Source organism: Macaca nemestrina, chromosome 15, assembly GCF_043159975.1.
Source record: "Macaca nemestrina isolate mMacNem1 chromosome 15, mMacNem.hap1, whole genome shotgun sequence".
In the NCBI taxonomy this organism is placed as follows: Eukaryota; Metazoa; Chordata; class Mammalia; order Primates; family Cercopithecidae; genus Macaca; species Macaca nemestrina.
Window position 1 is genome coordinate 64,810,014 of NC_092139.1, and position 14,560 is coordinate 64,824,573.

The 14,560-nt window shown below is 44.3% G+C and overlaps 1 pseudogene; it reads right to left on the minus strand.

Moving 5' to 3' along the window:
* Positions 1-13,340, minus strand: part of LOC139358583 (zinc finger protein 337-like) — a 35,039-nt pseudogene extending 21,699 nt beyond the window's left edge.
* Positions 13,341-14,560: the final 1,220 nt, after the last annotated feature.

Here is a 14,560-nt window from a genome sequence, read left to right on the forward strand (position 1 = left end):
CCCATCTCCTGTACTTGCCACATCTCTCGCAACTGCCCAGGGAGCCCCTCCCACTGGAGGCCTTTGTGACCTCCCTCTCTGCCCTACCCTTCATTGACACCAACCCAACATCATCACTGGACACCTGAGTGTGGAGATTCCTGTCTTTGGCTGTAAATGCTCCCTGGGTGTTGTACACAGATCACTACTTGATAAGTGACACCCACAGGCCAGTCACTTGCTGGAGGACGCCAGGAAAGACAGATCACTCCCCAGGAGCGGTGCTGGCCTTGGTCCTGTGCTAACAATGTGACTGCTAGGGCCAGTGAAGGAAACGAGCCTATCCTGTGACAGCAAGAAGGACAGTTCTGGGAAGTCTCACCTGTCTCCTGGCTCCCTGGGGTCCCATGACTGTCTTCCTGCTCTCCATGGAGAAGGGAAGCTTGCAGATGGCTGATCTGTGGGAGGAGAGAAGTCAAAGGGTGGCTGGGTGCAGCTGCCCTCCCCACATGTGACACAGGCCTGATTCCAATACCAACTGGGGATCTGGGGAGAGCACATCTGCACAATCCCCCTGTGGGGGTCTGGCCAAAAGGTCTAGGGAGCCAGGCTCCCTGCAAATCCAGGACAAGCTCATCTGGGAGTGAAGACCCTGTGTCCCAGGAGCTGGGTGAGGTTTGTTGCTTACATCACTGAGGGGCTAAAAGGATGTGCAACACCTGCAGATGAGGTCTTGAGTTTAAGGTTAGGGCTCAGAGTTGCAGGTGTTCTTTGCATTGGACAGAACACACAAAAGCTGTCTGCCTCTTCTAGCCTCCGTCTACCTGGGTTTAAAGTCAGGATAATCACAGGGGCAGACAAACTTAAGAAGGCCACAGGCAGATGGCATTGGCAGTTATTAAGTACTGTACAACACCAAAGCCTGTAACAAATTAATAGCATGGGGAGTGTGAGCCTTCAAGAATAAAAGTCCTCAGACATGTGGTCAATCTAAGGCAGTGAGTGATCCAATGCAATTTGGATCCTGATTGCAACAAAGAATACGTGAGGAGTTTTAGCAGCCAGTGAAATCTGAACACTAATTGGATATTAGATTATCAAACATTGATTTTGTTGTTATAAAAATATTTTGGGTTTTAAAAGCATGAGCCCTTCCTTGTATACAAACTTTCAGAACATTCATGAGTGAAAATGATGTCTGGATGTGCTTAAACACCCCTTCTCACCCTCAAAAGTCAATTGAGCATTATTGGCCACACTTGATAATTTTTAGAACTGAATAATGTGTACTGGGTTCATTGTACTATTTTCTCTGAATTTTTGGAAAATAATTCCAGTAGAAATACAGGAAAAGAATTAATTGTAAATTAAAGTGGTGGGTACAATGATTTCATTAGAGTACTCACTATACTTTTAAGTGAATGTTTTGATAAAAAAAAAATTCAAAGTAAAAACAGACATACAAGGGTGAAAAGAAGGAAATGTGAAGGAACAAAGATGCTATCGTGGTGATTATGATGAACACAGCATACATCCACTGGCCAGCAACTTTGAGACAGAAGAAGTGAACAAATACTACGGTGTTATGAAAGGAAAATAAAACTAGGGACCCCAGTCCACTATGCCAAAAGGAAAGCATGTAAGAAGCTGCCTTTTCTTTTGTTCCAAAGGAGATAGCTACAGATAAAAGGTTAAGTATCTCCATAGTAGCTGCTCTATGCACACCTTATCTTACATAAAGTGCTGATTTACTGAGTGTGAGATGAATACATAACTGATTATTCTCCTACCTGCTCCTTTTCTCTTGCCACAGGTGGATTACCATACCCTCCCTCTTTCCCCTCCAGCCTACTTTTCCCTTTTAAACAATGAAGCTCTCAAACTCATCTTTGGGGAAAGCCACTGACCTCTCTCTGGGGCATGTGCTCAACCTTGGCAAAATAAACATCTATTAGCACATCAAAAAGCTTATCCACCATAATCAAGTGGGCTTCATCCCTAAGATGCAAGGCTGGTTCAACATATGCAAATCAATACATGTAATCCAACATATAAACAGAACCAAAGAAAAAAACCACATGATTATCTCAATAGATGTAGAAAAGGCCTTTGACAAAATTCAACATCCCCTCATGCTAAAAACTCTCAATAAATTCGGTATTGATGGAATGTACCTCAAAATAATAAGAGCTATTTATGACAAACCCACAGCCAATATCATACTGAATGGGCAAAAACTGGAAGCATTCCCTTTGAAAACTGGCACAAGACAGGGATGCCCTCTCTCACCACTCCTATTCAACATAGTGTTGGAAGTTCTGGCTAGGGCAATCAGGCAAGAGAAAGAAATCAAGGGTATTCAGTTAGGAAAAGAAGAAGTCAAATTATCCCTGTTTGCAGATGACATGATTGTATATTTAGAAAACCCCATCGTCTCAGCCCAAAATCTCCTTAAGCTGATAAGCAACTTCAGCAAAGTCTCAGGATACAAAATCAATGTGCAAAAATCACAAGCATTCTTATATACCAGTAACAGACAAACAGAGAGTCAAATCATGAATGAACTTCCATTCACAATTGCTTCGAAGAGAATAAAATACCTAGGAATCCAACTTAAAAGGGATGTAAAGGACCTCTTCAAGGAGAACTACAAACCACTGCTCAGTGAAATAAAAGAGAACACAAACAAATGGAAGAACATACCATGCTCATGGATAGGAAGAATCAATATTGTGAAAATGGCCATACTGCCCAAGGTAATTTATAGATTCAATGCCATCCCCATTAAGCTACCAATGACTTTCTTCACAGAATTGGAAAAAACTGCTTTAAAGTTCATATGGAACCAAAAACGAGCCCACATTGCCAAGACAATCCTAAGTCAAAAGAACAAAGCTGGAGGCATCACGCTACCTGACTTCAAACTATACTACAAGTCTACAGTAACCAAAACAGCGTGGTACTGGTACCAAAACAGAGATACAGACCAATTGAACACAACAGAGTCCTCAGAAATAATACCACACATCTACAGCCATCTGATCTTTGACAAACCCGAGAAAAACAAGAAATGGGGAAAGGATTCCCTATTTAATAAATGGTGCTGGGAAAATTGGCTAGCCATAAGTAGAAAGCTGAAACTGGATCCTTTCCTTACTCCTTATACGAAATTAATTCAAAATGGATTAGAGACTTAAATGTTAGACCTAATACCATAAAAACCCTAGAAGAAAACCTATGTAGTACCATTCAGGACATAGGCATGGGCAAGGACTTCATGTCTAAAACACCAAAAGCAACGGCAACAAAAGCCAAAATTGACAAATGGGATCTATATTAAACTAAAGAGCTTCTGCACAGCAAAATAAGCTACCATCAGAGTGAACAGGCAACCTACAGAATGGGAGAAAATTTTTGTAATCTACTCATCTGTCAAAGGGCTAATATCCAGAACCTACAAAGAACTCAAACAAATTTACAAGAAAAAACCAAACAACCCCATCAAAAAGTGGGCAAGGGATATGAACAGACATTTCTCAAAAGAAGACATTCATACAGCCAACAGACACATGAAAAAATGCTCATCATCACTGGTCATCAGAGAAATGCAAATCAAAACCACAATGAGATACCATCTCACACCAGTTAGAATGGCAATCATTAAAAAGTCAGGAAACAACAGGTGCTGGAGAGGATGTGGAGAAATAGGAACACTTTTACACTGTTGGTGGGATTGTAAACTAGTTCAACCATTATGGAAAACAGTATGGTGATTCCTCAAGGTTCTAGAACTAGAAGTACCATATGACCCAGCCATCTCATTACTGGGTATATACCCAAAGGATTATAAATCATGCTGCTATAAAGACACATGCACACGTATGTTCATTGTGGCACTATTCACAATAGCAAAGACTTGGAATCAACCCAAATGTCCATCAGTGACAGACTGGATGAAGAAAATGTGGCACATATACACCATGGAATACTATGCAGCCATAAAAAAGGATGAGTTCATGTCCTTTGTAGGGACATGGATGCAGCTGGAAACCATCATTCTCAGCAAACTATTGCAAGAACAGAAAAGCAAACACCGCATGTTCTCACTCATAGGTGGGAACTGAACAATGAGATCACTTGGACTCGGGAAGGGGAACATCACACACAGGGGCCTATTATGGGGAGGGGGGAGGGATTGCATTGGGAGTTATACCTGATGTAAATGACGAGTTGATGGGTACAGCACACCAACATGGCACAAGTATACATATGTAACAAAACTGCACATTATGCACATGTACACTAGAACTTAAAGTATAATAATAATAATAATAAAAACATCTAAATTGGTACTTGATTCTGATACTTTTTGGTTTACACGCAGTTAGAGAAGAAAAGCAGTGAAATTTCTTCTTCTGATGGCAGTTGAAAGGCGATTTATAACATTTATTTTTGTTGTTTCTGTACACTTAAATAGTTTACATCCTTGCATGTCTCATCTGTGCTATCTTTACCTATTCCAAAGTCACAAAGATATTCTCCTACATTCAGTCTTAGAAGTTTAAACATTTTGTTTTTGGTGGTAGTATAAATATGTATTTCATTTTTTAACTGTTTGCTGCTAGGTTACAGAAATACAAGTGCTCTTTAAAAATACTGACCTTATTTTCTCAAGTTCCTAAACTGTGTGTTACTAGTATCTAGTTGTTTAACTACAGATTCTTCCATGTACACACTCACATCTGTGAATAAAAAGTTTTTCTTGTTCTATTTCAACGTTTATGCCTTTTATTCCTTTTTAATACCTTAACAAATTACCTTGATATTCTAAGATAATGCTAAAGAGTGATGAGAATCAACATTAATGCTTGTTCCTGATCTTAGTGTGAACACACTTCACCATTAAATATGATGATTGCAGCCAGGCTGTCACACATAACCTTTGTTTTATTAAGGGAAATTCTTTCTACTCCTCATCTGCTGAGAATTTTTACCCTGAATAGGTGTGAAATGTTATCAAATATTTTTCTGCATTAAGATACTCGTGTAGGTTTTTCTCTTTTGCTCCCTGAAAGCAGTGAAAGGAAAATAAAAACGTGGGAACTCAAACCACTCTGCCAAAAGAAAAATATTAAGCTGAAAGCTGATTCATGCAAGAAGCTGCCTTTCCTTTCCTTCCTGAGCTGAGAACCACAGATAAAAGGTAAAATATCTCCGCCGGGCTCAGTGCGGTCGGTGGCTCACGCCTATAATCCTAGAACTTTGGGAGGCGGAGGTGGGTGGATCATGAGGTCACCATCCTGACCATCCTGGCTAACACGGTGAAACCCCCTCTCTATTAAAAATACAAAAAAATTAGCTGGCCGTGGTGGCAGGCACCTGTAGTCCCAGCTTCTAGGGAGGCTGAGGCAGGAGAACGGCGTGAACCCAGGAGCAGGCAGAGCTTGCAGTGAGCGGAGATCGCGCCACTGCACTCCAGCCTGGGTGACAGAGCGAGACTCTGTCTCAAAAAAAAAAAAAAAAAAAAAAATAGCCGGGAGTGGTGGAGGGCGCCTGTAGTCCCAGCTACTCAGGAGGCTAAGGCAGGAGAATGGTGTGAACCTGGGAGGCGGAGCTTGCAGTCAGCAGAGATTGTGCCACTGCACTCCAGCCTGGGCGACAGAGACTCAGTCTCAAAGAAAAAAAAAAAAAATTAGCAGGGCATGGTGGCAGGTGCCTGTAGACCCAGCTACTCGGGAGTCTGGGGCAGGAGAATGGTGTGAACCCACGAGGCGGAGCTTGCAGCGAGCGGAGATCACGCCACCGCACTCCAGCCTGGGGACAGAGCAAGACTCCGTCTCAAAAAAAAAAAAAAAAAAAAAAAAGTTAAATATCTCCACAGGTAGCTTACTCTATGTTCACCCTATCGTTGGTTTTTTAGGCACAAACTCCATTTGGCTAGAATATATCATCCTTTTCATGCATTGCTGGATGCTACTTGTCCATATTTTGGTGAGAATTCTTGACTATTTTCCTCTAGAGTGATTACATATAAGGGCACATGAGAACTCTGTTGAAATGTTCTGTATCTTGATTGAGGTGATAAGTGACCTGTGTCAAAACTCATTAAAGTATACAGTTAAAAGCAGTGCTTCTTATGGTACCCAAGTTACACCTCAACATTGATTAAAAATCCTCTCAGAGACCAAATATATATGGGTAAAATAACAAGACATCTGGATTTGTTTAAAATACTTTGGCACATAAACAGGGGGAAGGGATAAATCTAACAAAACTATCTATGGTTTTAAAATTTATCGAATCTGGATGAAGGCAACATGGGGATTCATATTACCATTCTCCCAATTTTGCTACCCATTTGAGATTTTTCATAATACTAGTTTACAGAAAAAGCATTAATCATATTGCTAATTCTATGCTTACCAAAAAATTGCCTAAAATAATCTTATAGGAACAAACTTCATTTGAAAATACTCAAAAGTCCCCAGTATTCAAGAAACTGCCCAATCAAGAAAAAGCCACATTAGAAACAGGAGGCAGTTGGCTGGGCACAGTGGCTTTCCTGTAATCCCAGCACTTTGGGAGGCTGATGCATGTGGATCGCTTGATCCCAGGAGTTCAAGACCAGCCTGGGCAACATGGCAAAGGCTTGTCTCTACAAAAAATATAAATATTAGCCATGTGTGATGGCACGTGCCTGTAGTCCTAGCTACTCCTGGCTTGAGCCCAAGAGGTTGAGGCTGCAATGAGCTTTGTCACTCCAGCCTGGGCAACAGAGCAAGACACAGTCTCAGGAAAACAACAACAACAACAACAACAACAACAACAAAAACAAAACAGGAGACAGTCATATTTGCAACCCAATACTCCTTATTCCCAGTGTTCTATCCTGTCCAAGTGCTGCCTAACGGAAAAATCTCATGGTGAACTTGCCTATAGATCCCTGGGGCAAAAAATTACAGGTGCAGAATACAACAGAGCTTCTAAAGCAGCATCCCAGTTTCCACTTCCTTCCCTCAAATCTGAGAAAGCAGAGTAGACCTTTCTTACAAGGTTCTAAGCTGTTGGAGGCTGCCTGAGGGACTGCTCTCTCTGTTTTGAGGATCTCACACCTTAGGGAGGAAAAGCACTGGATCATGCTTGGCAAAGATGCAGACAGACTGAAAAGCAGATGCCTGGGGCAAGATATTATGGGTAGAGACATGCAACAGACCATCAAGGGCCCAGAGGAGAGACTCTTGGGACAAATAAGTATTTAAAAGCAGTTGCCTATGAGCAAATGGAAAAAGCCACAAGCAAAGGTAAGATCCATGCTCAAAAAAGGCCTGAGAAAATCTTAAACCTTCTCCTCAGACTGATCCCAAAGCTTAGAACCAATGCCAAGGTAATAGCAAAAATCCTCCCTGGAAAAGAGTCAGTCTGCAAAAATTGGAAAAGGAGGTTGTTTTTTCCCACAATGCCTAATTTCTAACAACAACAACAACAACAACAAAAACTCAGAAAACATGGACCAATAGTGGAAGAAAATAAAGTGATGCAAACCTTCCCTGGAGAAACATAAGCTTCAGGCATACTAGACAGATTTTAGACTGTCTAAAATATTCTCAAAAACTCATGTAAACACATATAGAGAAAAGGAAATCAGGAAAATATATATGAACAAAATAAAAATATCAACAGAGATTACAAAAAGGAAGCAAACGAAAATTCTGGACCTGAAAACATAGTAACTGAAAAATTCAGTAGAGGGGTTTAACAGCAGATGAGCAGGCAAAAAAAAATAATCAGTAAACATACAGGGAAGAAATTACAGAGACAGAGAAGCAGGAAGAGAAAACAATGACATAAAGTAAACAGAGCCAAGAGAGTTATAAGGCACCATTAACTGGACATATATATGGGTGTCTAGGAGAAGATGCTGATAGATTACTGAAGAAATAATGGCCAACACTTCAAAATTTGAAGACAGACATGAATCTACAAGGCCAGCACACTCAACAAACTCCAAGAATAAATTCAAGGAGGTCCCTACCCACACTTCACAACTACGCTTACATGAAACCAGCTTCAGGAACACAGGACTGGCGGGGGGAGAGAAGTTAAGAATAGTGGCATCATGCCTCTCTCAGGGATAAACTGTCACAATAGACTGAGAACTGGAGAGGGAGAGGGTTCCATCTTGTCATTTTCACAGCCCATAGTGGAGTTTCTCTCAGAGCGGACCAAAATGGGGGTGGGGAGGGTAGCAGTTTGTGTGTCAAATGTTACAGACTCTCACTGTTCTCAGAAAGGCTCGGTTGATTTTTCTGAATAAATGTTTCTCTAAATTCCTGAGTGGTCTTAAGACAAATTCTGTGTAGTTTAAATGGTTGTTTTTGGTTTTCTAAATTACAAGTTACGGTGTTTTACTGGAAATATAGTCCACATAGCTCCTCACTGCCATTTCAGAATCCACATTTCTGATTATAGTTGGGACCAGAACTAGGGCCAGGCAATTAGGTAAGTGGCTGTGATCATTATTTGTCCTCATGGGCAGAGAGGCAAAAGACAATGGAGAAGTAGAATTAGGAGATGAGCCTGGCAGGCAGAAGGAGGAAGCGGAGGAAAAAGCCATGACAAGGAAAGCATGAACAAGCCTCAGCACCTAAGCAAGCAGATGGGTAGTTTGCCAAGGTACGGAAACTTCCTTTACCTAGATCACAAAGAGAGAAGTAAAACAGACAGGGGGCACTACTGAGCTGGTTTCTAGATGTTTCTTCTCTCATGCTTCCCATCTTAATGAACCTGAGTGTGAAATCTGAATTGTGAGGAGAAATTTTTGAGACCTGGACAATTTCCGCATAAACTGGGTAATGGGTGAAATTAATAAATTGCTAATTTTGTTGAGTGTGATTCTGGTACTCTAGTTATGTTAAAAAGCAAAACAATAACAACAAAAATAGTCCTCAGAGAAGCAGCTGCAGTAAATTTACAGATAAAATGGTGTCTTGGATTGGCTTCAAGATGCTCTATCCTGAAAACAGAAAGCGTGGGGTGGGGAGGGGGTTGGATGAAGTAAGAAGAGCAAAGTGTTAAGGTGCAAGTAGGGAACAGAGAGATTTGTTATATATTCTCTCTACTTTAGTTCCTTCTTCAATATTTTTCATTGTAAATTTGAAAAAAAAAATTGAATATCCCTTCCAAGATAATTTGGAGAGGAAAAACAGAGGAAACCTTCATTTCCAGGGTGTGAGTGGAGAACACTGCAAACTGTTTGATCTCACTCCTGCCATCTGTTGACATCTGTGGGACTTAATATCCAGTAGGAACAGAAACTGAGAGCCAGAAGAAAGTGGTTTAAATTAGTTACCAATAAATTAGATATGAACATAAGGCAAACTTGAAACATTTAGCTCCTCCACATACATTTCATTAAAATTTTCCTAAGATTAAAAAACAGCTCCTACATTTTTGGGGATGAAAAATGTTCATATGTTGATTTGAAGATTAAGACTTCACTATATACATTTCTTAAAACTCATTAACTAGAACTTAAAATGTGAGAAATTTTGTCTCAATTATACCTCAGTGAAGCTAATTCTTAACAGAAACCCCCAAAATCCCAGCTTGCTCCACAACCCAGTCCACTTGATCCCAGATATGTTACATAAAGTAAAAATTATTATTTTTTGAGACAGTCTCAGTGTCCCCCAGGCTGTAGTGCAGTGGCATGTTCTCTGCTCACTGCAACCTCCATCTCCTGGATTCAAGCAATTCTCTTGCTTCAGCCTCCAGAGTAGTTGGGATTACCGGCGTGAGCCACCATGCCTGGCTAATTTCTGTATTTTTAGTAGAGACGAGGTTTCACCATGTTGGCCAGGCAGGTCTCGAACTCCTGAGCTCAGGTGACCTGCCGACCTTAGCCTCCCAAAGTGCTGGGATTACAGGTGTGAGCCACCATGCTCAGTCGTGAAAATTATTTCAACTGATTAACACACTACTTCTTAGTCTGGGAAATGGGGATTCCAATTCTTACCTTCCATACTGGTTGAAGAGATGAATATGGCAATGACTATAAAGCCCTGTCCCTGGGACAGGACAATGGCTCAGCACATGCTGACAGAATAATTTTTTACAAGACCTGGTCTGCACCATGAATGCAGCAGCCTGAATAAAGCACTGAGAGAAGAAATGTAGGGACAATGATGGAAGTGCCCTGAATGAGGGCATCAGATCTGGGGAACCTTCCCCACGAGGAGAACCAGCTGAGAGGTTCTGAGCCTCAGACGGGACAGTGTAGGGCACAAGATGTCAGACATTAGCAAAGGAAACCCATGATGGTTTAGGGCAGAGAAGGCACTGCAGGAAGGCAATACATAAGAAGTCCCCACCTGGGGTTGGGCTGTCCTCCCTTACCCTGCAGGCAGTCCTCTCATGGGTAACATGGGAGTGGAGGAAGAGGAGCTGGGGACTAAAATAGTTCTAAAATTAGCTCTGTGATCCTCAAAGGTGGCCTTGGAAATCCTCAGTACCAGGGTAGAGCCTCTTCTTGTTAAAAAAAAGGACCCAAAGTCTTCCAGAGAAGAAAACCATTGTAGGCAGGTTCCTGGGAACAGATTCCGAGTGTGGGCATCACAACAGAGCCTGTCCTGAAACGATGCTTACACTAAACACAGCTTATCCTGTCGGTGCTTCCAGAATAAGGAAGTGTTGATATTCATTATAATATTTAACACATTGAGAATTTAATATATGCCAGGGACGGTTCCAGGCATGGCACAAATTTTTCTGCATTCAATCTTCACAAATGTTCTATGAAGTGACTATTACCCACCAATTTCAGATGATGAAACAGGCACAAAACATTTAAATACCTTTCTCAAAGCAACACAGCCAAGAAAGTGATAGAGCCTGGGTTTCAGTTCTCACTGTAAAGGGTTATGTCTTAACCAGTAGGCAGGGCTCTGACATTTCTCAATGAATCTGCACAGGTTAGGAGGGGATCTGGGTCAAGCTAGATTAGCTTGCAAGGTCATGAGGTATATCTTGACTGATGGGTCTCTCTACCATGGGGTTCTGCTTACAATTTTTCCATAATGAAATGATTAAAGTCAGTTATTTGGCCAGTCCACAGCCCCAGAGGCATTTAAAAAAACTGCTGGGCCCAATGGTTGCTGTTACTCCCACTCCACTAACCAAGGAAGCCCTACCAACCTGGTGAGGATGAAACTCACCTTTTTTCCCTTGCCCAAATGCGTATATATGGGGCTTGGGGAGTCCTGTCCTAGAAACCATAAAATCTAATCAGATGAGTTTTATTACTCTTATATAATGTGGCTCACTTTCCAACCTGACTCTGGTACAGCATCACATGACAGCAGATGCTGAAGGAATTTATTTTAGCCCAAAATATACTTCTTTGACAAGTTTTGAAGTGGCTGCCACAGGCGCAACATACTGAAATGGATAGCCCCGCAAAGCTGCCTTTAGTGGGAAAATTTGCATCTGTAGCAAATCTCCACTAATGTAGCCAGATCTCCTTCGTTCTAAGCCTTTCCTAGGCTGGAAGAGACAGCCAGTTTGACGCATGGTGGCTCACACCTGCAATCCCAGCACTCTGGGAGGCCGAGGCAGGTGGATCACCTGAGGTCACGAGGTCAAGACCAGCCTGAGCAACATGGTGAAACCCCATCTCTACTAAAAATACAAAAATCAGCCAGGCGTGGTGGTGGGCATCTGTAGTCCCAGCTACTCAGGAGGCTGAGGCAGGAGAACTGCTCAAACCGGGGAGGTGGTAGTGGCAGTGAGCTGAGATCACGCCACTGCACTCTAGCCTGGGCGACAGAGCAAGACTCTCTCTCAAAAAAACAAAAACAAACAAAGAAACAAAAATAACTGAAAACATACATTTACCATCTATTCTGTGTGCTGCCAACTAAGAGGCTTCATCTACATAACAAGAACTTTGATCTATGCAATCCCCTTAACTCTGGCATACTTCTGATTCCAGTCTTTAGGCAACAGCTTAAGTCTCTCAACCAATTGTCCACTAAAGAATACCTAAGTGCCCCCATGAGGTGTAAACCCGTTTGGAGATACTGGATTTTTGGGAGGAACCCATGTGTATCTTTCTCACATTGATTTATGATTTTCTGAGGCAGGATCTCGCTGTGTTGCCCAGGCTGGCATGCAGTGCAGCCAACATAGCTCGTTACAGCCTCCACCTCCCGGACTCAACTGACTGGGCCACCGAAGTAGCTGAGACCACAGGCATAGGACACTACGCTCTGCTAATTTTTTTTTTTTTCTAATTTCACGTAGAGACAGGGTGTCTCGCTGTGCCGCCCAGGCTGCTCTGGAACTCCTGACCTCCCACAGTGCTCAGGCTGATTTATGATTTTACCTGAAATTCCTGTCTCCCTGGATTGTATAAGATTAACCTGCAAGCCGACCACCTCGGGCACTTTCTCAGGACCTCTTGAGACTGAATAACCTGGGCCACAGTCACTCACACTGACTCAGAATAAACCTCTTTAAATATATTTTGCCATCATTAGCAGGGCTCCAGGGAAGAGGCCACCTGGGTCCCCACAGCTACCTCACCTCCCGCGGACGCTGCCCCACGCAGAACCCCCACACACGTCTAGAAGTGCCCGTGCCAGGACATCTGGTCCCGGCCTACCCTCCCACCCAAGGAAGATAGTCCCAAGGCGGGCTGCCCCCAACCCAAAGCAGCGACCCTTCCCCAAAACACGCGGGCGAAGTCCTCCCCGGTCCCGCCTCCCACAACAAAGTCTGGAGCATCAAGAGTCGGAGGGAACCCGAGTCGGACCTAGTCCATCAGTCTCTGGGCTGTAAGCCCCACCCAACCGGTGGACCCAGTCTGTGGCCGAGTCCCCCACCACCTCCAGCCAAACGACCCCCGTGGCAGCTACCTAGGCCGCTGGCCCGTCCCCACTCGAGGAGCGGCGACCCTGGCACACGGAGACCTGGGTTGCTCGGTGCCCCTGTGAAATCCTGGCTGCCTAACCGCCTAACCACTACACGCAACCGGGGACGGAGACTGAGTAGCGGCCCAGACCCGGGGCGCTCGGCAAGCCGCAGCACCACAGCCCACTCCAAGGCGCGGCCTGGGTCTCCGCCCCTCCCCAGAACATGGAGACGCCGGGCCTGAGGGAGGGCGCGCTACGGCCCCAGCAGCGCCCTGGCGGCCCAGGCCTTCCCGGCCCTTCTTCCTGCGCAGGAAGGGCGGGCTGGAGAGAGGGACCCGCAGGAGCGCGACTCACCAAGACGGCTGACGGCGAACGGAGGAGGTGAGGTCACCGACGGTGGACTACCCACCTCCCAGCTCGGTGACGCCCAGGCATCTGGACCGCTCGGCGCCGCCCGGGCTACGCTACGCAGAAGCCTCTGCGCGGCCGGGATTACGCTACCCAGAATCCTCGGCGCGACCCGTGGCTCTGCGACCCTCCGCTTCGCATCCCGGCAGTGGACTACACTCCCCAGAGTCCTCGGCGAGTCGTCCAGGTACACGCCCCAGAATGTTGGTCAAAGCCGTCCACAGGGGACTGCGCGACCGGGAATCCTTGGAAGAACTCCCCTGACCGCGACCTTGTGGTCTTTTGGACGCGGAGGGATCCTTTCAGAACCAGCGATTTCTTTTATTTATGTAGCCCTGTACATACAATAAGAATATTTGTCCATTTCTATGATACAGGTAAATAATTTTCCCACGGTCTTTTGATTATTGTTATATCTTTTTTTCTTTTTTTTTTTTTTTTTTTTGCTATGTAGTCCTTTTGATCTCCGAGAGATTTTCCTACGGATTTTGTGGTTTTATCATTTGCATTTAGATCTCTCAATGGTTTTTCTCCAGGTATACACTGTGAATATATACTTATTTTTAAATTTTCCAATATTTTATTTTCCCATTAAATTTATTAAAAATATAGTCTTTTACCACATAATTTAAGGTTTCAGCTACATCACTGAGTATACTCACAATTTACATTTGCATTTCAGTTTCTAATTTTCCCCCATATATCTAATTATGCATCAGTGCCACTTCAGGGCAAGACCCTGGCCCTGAAGTGGATTTGAAGGGATCCTGTCCCTGATTTAATCTTGCTCTGCCTTCGCCCGTCCCTCTCCTGGCCCTACCATGGCCCTGCCCCTTCCCTGGCTCTGCCCTGGTCTTGTGCTTACCCTGAGCGAGAACTTGACCCTGCCCCAGCCTTGTCCCAGACCTGGCCATGGCCCTGCCCCTGCCCTGGGCCGGCGCTGGCACTGGCATGGACCCTGGACCTGGCTCTTGGCTACTTAAGGCCATACCCTGGCCCAGCCCTCCTCCTGACCCTGTCCTGGCCCTAATTTGCCCTGGCCCTATCCTGGCATGCTATTCTGGCCCCACCCCAGACCCTGTCTCTATCCTGGCTCTAGCTAAGTTGGCTATGGCCGTGTTCCTGACATTGCCCTTTCCTGGTCCTGGCCCTGGCCCTGGCCCTGCCCCGGCCCTGCCCCGGCCCTGGTCTGAACCCCGGCCCTGCAATGGACCTGCCTTGGCCCTGCCTATACCCTGCCTCTGGCCCTAACACTGCCCTGG